This window comes from Chiloscyllium plagiosum, unplaced genomic scaffold, assembly GCF_037043375.1.
Source record: "Chiloscyllium plagiosum isolate Xiang-an unplaced genomic scaffold, Cpla_swu_hap1 HiC_scaffold_45, whole genome shotgun sequence".
In the NCBI taxonomy this organism is placed as follows: Eukaryota; Metazoa; Chordata; class Chondrichthyes; order Orectolobiformes; family Hemiscylliidae; genus Chiloscyllium; species Chiloscyllium plagiosum.
In genome coordinates this window covers 89985612-89999416 of record NW_028270183.1, presented here as the reverse complement: position 1 = coordinate 89999416, position 13805 = coordinate 89985612, and positions in this window count along the sequence as shown.

The window sequence follows — 13805 nt, the reverse complement described above, 5'->3', positions numbered from 1 at the left end:
GTGCCAGATTCTGCAAAGTACCTTAACCATCTTAAATTCCATTTAAACGAAATCTGAAAATGCCCAATTTCTCTCAAGTAAATACTACGAACTTTCAACTTTGTTTTTCTGATTCCCCGATTGCACATTCTCACAAAATTCATGTCGGCTTTAAACTGCCACAATGCAACAATTGCAACCGCAATCTTAAGAGACATTTGGCATTAGTTTTGATTGGAAAATGCCAATCGCAAACAGTGCAGAGTCAGATGAATATAACCCTTCATTCTGTGGAAGGAGGGATCTTGTACCAGTGCAGTGGTTGAAAGAATGCATCTTTATTTGCACACCAAAGTGACCCGAAAGGAAGGTTATTGTTGTTGAGCCGAGGTAGGGGGAGAGGGGAATTATTAATGGTCTGTACTCTTACTCACTCTGCAGAGTTTTCAAGATAGAAGTCCTCTGTAATGTAACCCAGTTGCTGACAGTACAGTCAGCTAGTTGTTTACTGTCCGAAGATTCCATGTTTCCATGTAAAATAATACCTTTGTGTCTGCCTAATTCAATTGACCCTATTAATCGTTTGTTAACATTGACTCCCCTTAATCCAAAACTGGTATTTACATCATCCCAGTTTGTAGTCCATAGTTTTGTCTCCGTTTTCTGGAGCACATGGGATAAATTCTGGTCTTCGAACATCTGACATAATTTTGCTTCACGTACAGAACATTTGTAGATATTTTGTAATGAGCATGTTCAGAAATGCAATTCTGCATATCTGGAGTAGTGGGGATTTGAACTCAGGTCTCTTGTCTCAGAGACAGAAATTCTTTCGCTGTAACAGAAGAGTTGCTCATATCGAGGGTCGAAGGGCCTGTTCTGTGCTGTATTGTTCTATGTCCTTCAGCATCTATCTCTCCACGACGATCAGAAATGTTCCTGACAACATCTGGGTCAGATATAAATGTTGACAATCCATAAAAACTTGAACAATAATACAAATTACTGTCTAGTATAAGAGCTGAAACAGTTGCAGAGAAATGCTCACAAATACACACGTAAAAACACATACACAGGCTCTCACCTAAAGACACATGCTTATGCACACACACAAACATGCACACAGATGAACTGTCACACACTCTAACATACACAGAGCCACACATGCAAATGGTACTTGAACACTCATCTAAGCTCCCACAAAAATGCACATACACAGAAAGAATAGCACGTGCACAAGTGAACAAGGATATCCACACATAATTACGAAAAGCATAGACGCAAATTAATACACAAATGGACATGACTGCATTTCTATTCCTGCAGCATAATGCTGACCGACATATATTCATACGCACAAAGATACAACATCTGAAAAATGTCCTCCCACATGTAAACTCACACAGGCACATATGAGCACAGGGTTTGACATTAATATTATTATTTTTTTAATTTTCATAATCACAAACATATGATTGCAGAGGCAGCTTAATTTATTTTTAAACCACTTTGATCAGCACTTATACATGGTCACACACACATAAATTCAGAGTCTCACATGCAGACGCGCAAGTAATGGGGCGTTTATTAAACAAAGAGAATGGCACAAGCGTCAGCAAACATCCACACATAATAGCACAAACATGCACCTCAGGCAATGGTTTAGGATGGATTGCCACACAAACAGAGATCATCACGCAAAGATAAACATCCACCAAACATGACGTTGCTTGCTCACATTTATTGAGCACAAACATGAAAATAATCTAATGTAGGTAGGATCTGAAATAGACAGATCCTGCTGTCTATTGGTAGGATGGCACTAACGAAAACTATACACGCACAAGGACATTAAATGAAAACATAGGCGTCAACTAAGTGCCATTTTAGCATGATGATGCTGACACATTGTGAAGGGAACAAGATTTATATACAAAATACACGTGAGCACATCAGCAGAAAAGAATATGAGTATGTTTATTCATGCACACACTCCAAAATGGGCAAGTGCAAAGTAAGAGACACGCATTACCACATCCACAAACAAAAGAAAAACATCAAGCAGTAGAAAAAATAAATTAAGAGAGACATGGACAAAAACTTATTCCTAAATATGCAGATCCGACAAACAAAAATATGAAGCAATGTTTCTACTGTGGATGAAATTTATATTCATGATTTGCCAAGCAATTGGTCACCAATATATCATGAAGATGAGAATCATATTTGAACCTTTATCCAGTGATGGACAAAAGTTTGAACTAAACTGCGGTCACAGCCCATATTTAAAGTATAAGATAAAATTAAAATATTTGTTCTCAGTAAATATTCCTCAAATGATAATATTCTTCAATAATAGATTAAAAGGCAAATAAATTCGAAGTTTTCTGGCACGGACAGTAAGGAAAAATGTGCAGATAGTATTAGTAATTTCTTGCTGAGAGTCAGTAATGCATTAATACATGCAGATAGAGAGTCAAACCTGAGAAACACCTGACTGCCTAAAGAAGATGTAACGGTCTCTAATTACAATACTTAGGTGCAGATAGATCAGTCAGGATCAATAAACAATCTGAATACGTTCTCTCGGCTTTATATTCATAGATTCAATAGACCGCACTTGGATTGAAGACTATGAGGATGATAATGGCAACATCTGGACAACTGCTTCCACATTCATCACCCTGTTCTTCCTGAGTATTTTCTATAGTGCTGCCGTCACTCTGGTGAAGGTGAGAGTAATCAAATATTTCACACAGCAACGAGCCAAAGATGTCTTGTGAAATATCGAAGTGTGCCACTGAATACAACTGAGAACCTGAATGCATCTGATCATAAACATCTGCGTCATGACTTTATCTCTCTTTTCCAGGTTTAGTGAATGAGTTGTGGACACCGTAGATTTTCCTGTTTATCTGTTTATCAAAGCTTCTGAATTCCCAATCTACAATCTGTCCTGTTGCTGACTCCAACAGTGAGTTCACTTAAATTTGTCAGTGTGTAACTGTAATAAATATTGATGGCCTTTCGCTTTCACTTTGATATCTTGGAGATTATTATAGTTGGAATAATTTATAGCTTCCCAATTCAACTTGTTTCTTTTTTTAATTGTCCCTTATTCAGAATGTTTGCCTCCCTTATATGTTGAGCGTATTCTCTTTCTGGCGATTGTTACAGATGTATATATAATTCACGGCTCATAGTGCATGCAATCTCGTCTCAATGTAGCATCCAGTCAATATATTCACTTCTATTAACTTTATCATAAGTTTTTCGATAAAAATGCTTCTGAAATGGTTAATAACTCTTGAATGAAATGCACTAACTTTGAGTTTGCTTGATTCTTTCTTCAAGTCCAATAAGTAAAAATAAGGTTTCCCAAGTTTACACGTCCCACTTCCTTCCCCGCAAACACTTTTCACTTGATCTGTCCAGTTGTGTTTCATCCAGTCATAAGGTTAATGCTGCGCCAACAAGTGGACCACTAAAATAAATGCATCTTTCACACTGTCTGTCTTATAGAATTCTCCAGAGGCAGAATGATGAGACACCATTTCCTCTTAAGCATAAATCGTCACACCCACGGGTCATGTGATAATAAAAATCAGGAACACTGCACCACAGAAACGTATAAGAGGTAGGCAATGGAATTAGAAAGTTGAATCTGTTTAAAAACTAAAACTAAAAGTACTCCCAATGTCAGGACAGCCTTGGTTAGTAATGCATAACTCGACATCCGAAATGTCCAACTAAACGTTCATCAGCCAAAAATGTCAACGTTCAGTCACATATGCAGGTACAACAGATGAACAAACCAAGGGTGGATTCTCTCAACTGGAGTTTTTCTCACACATATGACTCATGGAGCATAAATTCTAGGATCTATTTGACACACCACACCTCTCAAATCACATTAAGTGAGGCTGTGATATGTTTTATACAGGAATATTACTGAACAGGAACCCTCAAAAATTATAAATCACGCTCGATTGCGATCAGACAAGGCAGAAATCAGATGTACAGTCGGAATTCAGCACCAATCATTGCAACTGTTTGCAGAGTCTGGATCCGATCTGGTCTCGAGACTCTGAAAACGTCTCTACTGGTCATAGTGTATTAGTTCGGGAAGCTATATATGTAGTAGGAATCCCTTATGAAAACAATTGTAGATTTTTCAAATAATCCATCAATTTAGATTTTCCTCCGCTAAATCTGATATCTAGAACACCCAACGACCTGTAACTACTCAAGGCCTGATAAGAAATTCACACAACAAAGCTTTCCCATGTATTTTAATTTATCATTTCATCGTTAAACATGAAATTTATACCTCTGCAAGGGACAAATGCTCAACTAAAATACAGACATTTACACACGTATGCCTTCTCATATTTGAAATGAACTGCTCATTTGAAGAAATTCGGCACACACAGAGGCTCTCCCTCAACGGTTAGAACATTAGTCGCATATGTTGTGGTTCTGTTCGCCGAGCTGGGAATTTGTGTTGCAGACGTTTCGTCCCCTGTCCAGGTGATATCCTCAGTGCTTGGGAGCCTCCTGTGAAGCGTTTCTGTGATGTTTTCTCCGTCATTTATTGTGGTATGAATCTGCCGCTTCCAGTTGTCAGTTCCAGCTGTCCGCTGTAGTGGTCGGCATATTGGGTCCAGGTCGATGTGCTTATCCACAGATCAATCACAACTGCTGTTTCAAAGCATCACGCCAGGCAAAAAGGGAATGCACCTTGAATGTCATAATTAATCCTGAGTCCGCTGCACATTTTACAGGAGCAGAAATCATCTAAAGCATTCGCTGCATTCAAGTAAATTTCACTTTATCTTGTTTTGTGATGTTTCGTTTGCCAATTATATTTAGAAAGTGCCTGAATGCTCTGCATTCTTCTTCAGCTGGAACAGTTTATCTCTAAGCGAATCTACCAAAATGTATCAGGGATTTAAAATTTAAAATTCCTGTTCAGCAGAGAACAGTTCTAATTCCTCAAATTCGACGAGATGTATCATCCCTGGAACACTACTGTGAATCAGTCATGCACCCTCTCTCATGACTTTGCATTGTTTTTCAGAAATGTAGCACCTGAAACTGGATGCAATATTCCAGGTGAGACAACGGCCTGTTTTATTTCAGTTTAACAGAATTCCTTTGGACTTGTTGTCTGCAGCACTATTTATGAAGTTGGTATTTATTTGTTCTTCTGTCGACATGTCATGGTACATTCCCTGATTTGAGCACACAAACATCGATGATCCTCTCCTTCTGCTCACCTTTGGATTTACACTTTTACTATTATATGTTCTTCTGAGTTCATCACAAAATAAAGAAGCACGTCACACCTTCACGAAACTGAGATATATCTGACACAAGGAGGTCCTTACTGGAACTTCTGCTACTTTCCATTTTATGTCCTTCCCTGCAACATCTGTAAAATTTGAAGTTCTATATTGTTCTTCCAACATCGTAATATTTGACCTTAAGTTGTTATTCATTTTTCTTCTTGAATTGTGCCTATTGGACTGTGGCAAAGGTTGGAACAACAAATAATCTAAACATTGAATTCCTAGGATGTACATGAAAAGGCAACTTACATCCTGAAAAAGCAAACTTCTGGTAACAAATGTTTGACTACTGCAAAACAGCGAATGAGATGAATTTGATTTCATCAAAAATCAAATAGAAAATACTCTGAAGGTACAGCAGCCCAGACAAGACCTGAGCAGCGAGAATGGAGTGAGTTTTTCTTCTATTATGTGCTATATCCAGAATTTGCCTTACGCACAATGTACCTTTATATTTCCCATCACCAAGTCACCTATTATGTTTTCTATTTACAGTTATTAAGGATAACTAGATTAATTTATGCACAGAGTCCTGGAAGGGCAATTCACACCAACAAAAGGTGATGCAGAAGTCGGATGATCGAGAAGGCGCTTCCCGTCAGGTTATTTTCCTGTCGTGAGATAGTACTGCTGAACTAAGAGACGATATTTCTGAGGGATGGTCCAGTAAAGCTAAGTAAATGGAAGTCAGAAATAAGAAGGCGATGCGATTGTAATAGACTCCCCCAGTAGTCAGAGTGAAATTGAAGAACTAATATATAAAGATATCTCATTTATATGTAAGAATAATGGAGTTGTAATAATAGTAAATTTAAATCTTCCAAACATAAATTGGGACAGCCATAATGTTAAGGACTTGGATGGTGAAGAATGTTTTACATGAGCTCAACAAAATGTTCTTAGTTAATATGTAGATGCAACCACCACAGAGAAAATAAAGAATCACCTTGTCTTGTGATATCAGGCAGGGCAAGTGATTGAAGTGTGTGTAGCGGAGCAGTTTAGGGCCAGTGACTATAATTCAATTAGTTCGAAAATACTTATGGAAAGGAAAGGCCTTGTATAAAAGTTAACGTTTCTCATGGGATTAGGGGAAACTTTGATAGCATGAAACAAAAACTACCAAGAGTTAATTAGAGTAAACTGTTTGCAGGTAAAGGGAGAGCCAACAATTGCGAGGCTTTCATAAGTGAGATAACGAAACTTCAGCGGCATTTCGTTCCTGTTCGAGTGAAGGTAAGGCTGGAAAAACGAGGAAACAATGGAGAAATAAAGATGCTAATGTTCTGGTTAAGAATAAAAATGAGTTGTATATTAGACATAGACAAATGAGATCAAGTGAATTTCTTGAAGAATATAAGAGTTGTAGGGACATTTTTAAAAAGAGAAATCAGGAGGGAGAAAAGTGATATGATACGATATATAATATATGGAAGTTGTACCAACCTTCACCACTTCCTCTGGCAGCTCATTCCATACGTGCAACATCCTCTGCATTAAAAAGTTGCCCATTAGGGCCCTTTCATTTTTTCCTCTCTCACCCTAAACCTACACCCCCTAGTTCTGGATTCCCACAACCCAGGGAAAAAAAAAATCCTGTCTATCCACTATATCTACGCCGCTCCAGATGTCATACCCCTCGCCCTCAGATGCTCCAGGGAAAGCAAGCAGCCTATTAAGCATCTTATTATATTACTGAATGTGGCCGTGAAGATGTAGAAACCGGGAGGGAGTCCTTCATAAATCATGCTGCATTTCACATGAATGATGTCATTGTTTTAATATCAGTTGGTTCAAAATCGAGGATGGGTGCCTTTTCAATTCCTCGAGCTTGCAGTTAATAGAACCTCTAAATTATTTCTTTACTTGTAATAACTTTCATCAACCCGTCATTTTACATTTAGTTGTTACAGTTATCATGTAAATTACTGCATTTCTCTAAGTACTTAACCAAAAAAATCCCCAAAGCACAATAAAGTATAACTGCAAATTAAATGCAGTCTCTAATTATTACAAAATAAAAATATTTAGCAATTCAATGACATCAAAGAGTTAGGGAATGTGGTAAGCTAGTCAGATCTGAGGACGGCAAGAAGTTTCAGGAGGTCATAAATAAATTTAGTGTGGTGAAATAATTGGCAAACGAAGTTCGATACAGATTAATGTAACGTGATGTATCTTGATAACAATAGTATAGCAGGTCACTAATTCGAATTTTCACGTCTAAATGGGAGAGACAGATAAAGGGATCTCATACAATTACATCAGACACTAAAAAAAAATTGCCAAAGGAAAAGGAAGACCATCAAAGCGCAAACAAAACTCTAAGCTTTATGTATAAATGGAGGGATTTGAAAGTAGGGATATCTTGCTAAATCCCTATTAAAACTGGTTTACACTATAATTAAAAGTATTGCCTGCAGTTCCTGCTGCCACGTTATAGAATGGACCCATAAGCACCGGAGAGGATGAAGTGAGATTTAAAAGAGTGAAACACAAATTTTTAAGTGTGCATTTTTCTGGAGGAGTTGTTGTGCTGTTCACTTCTTTCTTGAAAAGAAAAACAGGCGGAGGGGTCAAACATTATGAAAGGTTTTGATAAGAGCAGGGGCAGAGAAAACATTTCCTCCATGGGATAGAGAAGAAGTAGAGGCTGTCAATAAAAAGAAGGAAGCATATGTCAGGTATAGACAGGATCGATCGAGTGAATACTTAGAAGAATATAAAGGCAGTTGGAGTGTACTTAAGTGAGAAATCAGGAGGGTAAAAAAAGGGACAGGAGATGGCTTTGGCAAATTAAGTTAAGGAGAATCCAAAGGGCTTTGACAAGTACATTAAGAACAACAGGGTAACTAGGGAGAGAATAGGGCCCCTCAAAGATCAGCAAAGCAGCCTTTGTGTGGAAACTCAGAAGGTGGGGCAGATAACTGAACAAGTATTTTGCATCAGTATTAACTATGGAAAAGTGTATGGAAGGTATGGAATGTAAGGAAATACGTGGTGACATCTTGAAAAATGTCCATATTACAGAGGGCGAAGTGCTGGATGCCTTGAAACGCATAAAAGTTATAAATCCTCAGGACCTGATTAGGTGTACCCTAAAACTCCGTGGGAAGCTAGGGAGTGATTGTTGGGCCTCTTACTGAGATATCTGTATCATCGATAGTCACAGGCGAGGTGCCCGAAGACTGGAGGTTGGCTAACGTGGTGCCACTGATAAGGAAAGGTGATAAGGACAAACCAGGGAGCGAAAGACCAGAAAGTTTGATGTCAGTGGTGGACAGGATGTACATGTAATTGGAAAAGCAAGGACTTATTAGGGATAGTAAACATAGTTTTATGCGTGGGAAATCATGTCTCAAAAACTTGATTGAGTTTTTTTGAAGAAGTAACGAAGAGGATTGATGAGGGCAGATTGGTAGACATTATCTTTATGGACTTCAGTAAGGCGTACAACAAGGTTCCCCATGGGAGACTGGTGAGTAAGGTTAGATCTCATGGAATACTGGGAGAACTCACCATTTTGATCCAGAACTGGCTCAAAGGTAGATGACAGAGGGTGGTGGTGGAGTGTTCTTTTTCCGACTGGAGGCCTGTGACCACAAGGATCGGTGCTGGGGTTTCACAAGGATTGGTGCTGGGTCCACTACCTTTCATCATTTATATAAATGATGTGGATGTGAGAATAAGAAGTATAGTTAGTACGTTTACTGATGACACCAAAATTGGAGGTGCAGAGGACAACGAAGGTGACTTCAGATTACAACGGGATCTTTTACAGAAGGGCAAGTGGACTGAGAGGTGACACATGGAATTTAAATTAGATTAATGTGAGGTGCTGCATTTCGGGAATGCGAATCTTAGCAGGACTGAAACAGTTAATGGTAAGGTCCGAGGGAGTGTTGCTGAACAAAAATACCTTGAAGTGAAGGTTCATAGCTCTTTGAAAGTGGAGTCGCAGGCAGATAGTGAAGAAGGCGTTTGGTATGCTTTCCTTTATTGTTTAGAGTATTGATGACAGGAGTGGGGAGGTCATGTCGCTGTTGTACAGGACATTGGTTCGGCCACTTTTGGAATATTGCGTGCAATTCTGGTCTCCTTCCAATCGGAAAAGATGTTGTGAAGCTTGGAAGTGTTCAGAAAATATTTACAAGGATATTGTCAGGATTGGAGGAATTGAGCCATCGGGAGAGATTGAAACGGCTAGGGTTATTTTCCCTGCAACATCGGAGGCTGAGGGGTGACCTTATAGAGGTTTATAAAATCATGAGGGGCTTGGATAGGAAAAATAGACAACGTCTGTCCCCTGGGATGGGGGAGTCCAGAACGAGAGGGTATAGATTTAGGGTGAGAGGGGAAAGATATAAAAGAGACCTAGGAGACAACATTTTCACTCAGAGGGTGGTATGTGTATGGAATGTGCTACCAGTGGAAGTGGTGGTGGCTAGTACAATTGCAACATTTAAAAGGCATTTTCATAGGTATATGAATAGGAAGGGTTTGGAGGGATATGGGCCGTGTGCTGGCAGGTGGGAAAAGACTGGGTTGGGATATCTGGTCGGCATGGATGAGTTGGACACAAGGGACTATTTCCACGCTGTACATCTCGATGACTTTATGAGTTTCCACGAAATCCACGAAATCACTGAAAGAATGATGAGAACAGGGAATATGTGATCACACAGAATGGTTGAAGTGCATACTTTAATATATTTCAAGTAAACTAGGCAAGCATATTGAAGGGAGTGGAATAGGGAAATACAATATCCAGTTTAGATGAGGGAAAGTGTGAAATATCTTGAGTGGAACATCAGAACTGGCATGAACTGATTGCACCAACTGGTCTGTTTCTGTTCTGTATGTCCTCTGTAAGCCTTTGTCTAAATTCGCAACTCCTCGAATACTGAAACAGTCCTTGCTCAAACGCAACAAGAGCTGTCCAATTTCCAGGCTACTGCTGACACGTGCAAGTAACATACGCAACGCACAATTACCAGGCAATGACCATCACCAATGAGAGACAATCAAGCCCCAACGCCATGACATTCAACGGGACTACAATCACTGAATCCCCACCTTTCAACATCCTTGACGTTAGCATTGACCAGAAACTCAACTGGACTTACCACATAAACACACTGGCTACAAGAGCAGGTCAGAGCCGACGGACACTGCGGTGAGTAACTCACTTCTTGACACTCCAAAGTCTATTCACCATCTACAAGGCACAACTCGAGAGTGTGGTGGAAGACTCCCGACTTAGTGTCATAGAGTCATAGAGATATACAGCATGGAAACAGACCCTTCGGTCCAACCCGTCCATAACGGCCAAATATCCCAACCCAATCTAGTCCCACCTGCCAGCACACCGCTCATATCCCTCCAAACCCTCCTATTCATATACCCATTCGAATTACTTTTAACTGTTGCAATTGTATAAGCCTCTACCACTTCCTCTGGCAGCTCAGTACTCTGACCAATAAAAGAACGCATACCAAACGCCTTCTTCACGATCCAGTCTACCTGCAACTCCACTTTCAAGAAGCAAAGAACCTGCACTCCAAGGTCTCTTTTTTCAGCAACACTCCCTAGGACCTTACCATTAAGTGTCTAAGTTCTTATAAGATTCGTTTTCCCAAAATGCAGCACCTCACATTTATCAGAATTAAACTCCATCTGCCACTTCTCAGTCCATTGGCTCAACTGGACAAGATCCTGTTGTAATCTGAGGTAACCTTCTTCGCTGTCCACTGCACCTCCAATTTTGGTGTCATCTGCAAACTTACTTACTGTACCCAATATGCTCGCTTCCAAATCATTTATATAACTGACAAAAAGTCTAGGTCCCAGCACCGATCCTTGTGGCACTCTACTGGTCACAGTCCTCCAGTCTGAAAAACAACCCTTCACCACCACGCTCTGTCTTCTACCTTTGAGCCAGTTCTGTATCAAAATGGTGAGTTCACCCTGTATTTAAGATCTAACCTAGCTGACCAGTCTCTTCTGGGGAACCTTGTCGAATGTCTTACTGAAGTCCATATAGATCATGTGTACCGCTCTGTCCTCATCGATCCTCCTTGTTATTTCGTCAAAAAACTCAATCAAGTTTTGTGAGACATGATTTTCCACGCACCAAGTCAGGTTGACTATTCGTAAAAAATCCTTGCCTTTTGAAATACGTGCACATCCTGTCCCTCAGGATTCCCTCCATCGTTATCCGTTCCAAGACATCCAGCACTTCCTCCTCTGTAATATGGACATTTTGCAAGGTGTCACCAGCTATATCCCTACATTCTATATCTTCCATATCATTTTCCATAGTAAATACTGATGAAAAATATTCGTTTGACATCTCCTCCATTTTCTGCGGCTCCACACAATGGCTGCCTCGTCGATCTTTGAGGGGCCCTAGTTACCCTTCTGTCCTTAATGTATTTGCAAATACACTTTGGATTCTCCTTAATTCTATCTACGAAAGCTATCTCATGTCCCCATTTTGACCTCCTAATTTCCCTCTTAATTATACTCCTACTGCCTTTATAGTCTTTTAAGGATTAACTCGATCTATTCTGTCTATACCTTACATATGCTTCCTTCGTTTTCTTAACTAAACCTTCAATATCTTAACTAGATGGGTGCAGCTCTGACAATCCTGAACAAGCTTGACACAAAGCTGCCCGCATGTTTGGCACCACACCCATAAACATTCAGTCCTCCACCACCAGCACTCAGTGGCAGCAGTTATTACAATCTACAAGGTGCACTGCAGAAATTAACCAAAGATTCCAAGACAGCATCTTCCAAACACACAACCACTTCCATCTAGAAAGACAAGAGGAGCAATTACTTGGGAACACCACCACCTGCAAGTCCCCTCCAAGCCACTCACCATCCTGACTTGGAAATATATCGCCATTCCTTCACAGTCGTTGGGTCAAAACCCTGAATTTCCCTCCCTACAGGCATTGTGGGTCAACCCACAGTACGTGGACTGCAGCAATTCAAGAAGGCAGCTCACCACTACCTTCTCGAGGGCAAATAGGGATGGGCTATCAATGCTGGACAGCCAGCGACGCCCAAATCCCACAAATGAATAAACAATAAATCACCATTGTATGAAACGAATTGAGTTTTAACAACATTATAAATCCTTTCGCATAAACACACACAAAAACGTCTCAAGTGTACAGCACTGAACGTGAATACTTTTTCTCGCATGGCTGCTCTTCAATTTTAGCTTGATAATACTGAAAAAGCTATGTTCACAATACTTCCGCTCGGTGAAGGTCCATGTGCCAACTGGAGGGATATTAAATGAATCATTAATGGCCTCAGCAGAACCTGCCAACCTGGCCCTGGCAACATTGTGTACATTCCGCCTCCCATGGCCTCTTCTACTCATTTGCTTGGATTTCCAGTTCCAGAAATGACCGCGATCATGGATAGGAGGTTGTTCCAGTATGTAGTTGGGATACGCTGCTGTTAGCTACGTGGTCTTGTTTAGGTGGGACGTCCTGAGTTTTCAGGCGTGCCTCTAGCATTCAGGATATGGCATCCCACACAATGGAGGTACCACGTACTGCTAATAAAACGCTAGCATTGTTGGGAACAGACTCCACATTGTCCAACTGAGTGGCCATCATTTCCCTGTTTTGAAATCAATAAAACACCATTCAGATGGAAACATAAGAGACAATGCAATTCCTTCCTTCCCTTAGGTGAAAGTGTGGACTGCAGATGCTGGAGATTTGAGTCAAGATTAGAGTGATTCGAGGAAAGCAGAGCAGTTCAGGCAGCAACCAATGAGCAGGCCTCACCATTCCTGATGAAAGGCCCTTGCCCAAAGCGTCGATTTCCCTGCTCCTCAGATGCTGCCTTACATGCTGTACCTTTCCAGCACCACTCTAATCTTGACTCTTTCCTTCCCTTGAAATTTTACAGCCATTTATTCACTGAACGACCTTGCATCCTGTCCCATTGCGGATACGTTGCGGTTCGAGTCTGTTTGTATTTCATTATTCTTTACACAGTATGTCGACAAGTAAATAAGGGTCAAGGACACATTGAATATGGAACTGGGGAATGAACCCGGCCACTTTTTAGATTTGAAGTAAGTGAGCACTTTGGTGACCGTTCCCACAATTCGGATATATTTACTTTAGCGCTGGAAACGGATGTGCATATACGGCAGGGCAGGAGTTATAGCTGGGGGAAAGGCTATTATAATGTGATTAGGCAAGATTTAGGATGCATAGGATGTGGAAGGACACTGTATAGCATGGCACAATTGAAATGTGAAGCTTATTCGAGGAACAGCCACTTGTCCTTGATAAGTATATGACTGTCAGGCAGAGATGAGGGTGTCGAGTGAAGGAACCAAGTTTACTCAAGAAGTTGAATCTCTTGTGAAGAGGAAGAAGAAGGCTTATGTTAGGATGAGATGTGATGTCTCAGTTACGGTTCTTGAGAAGTACA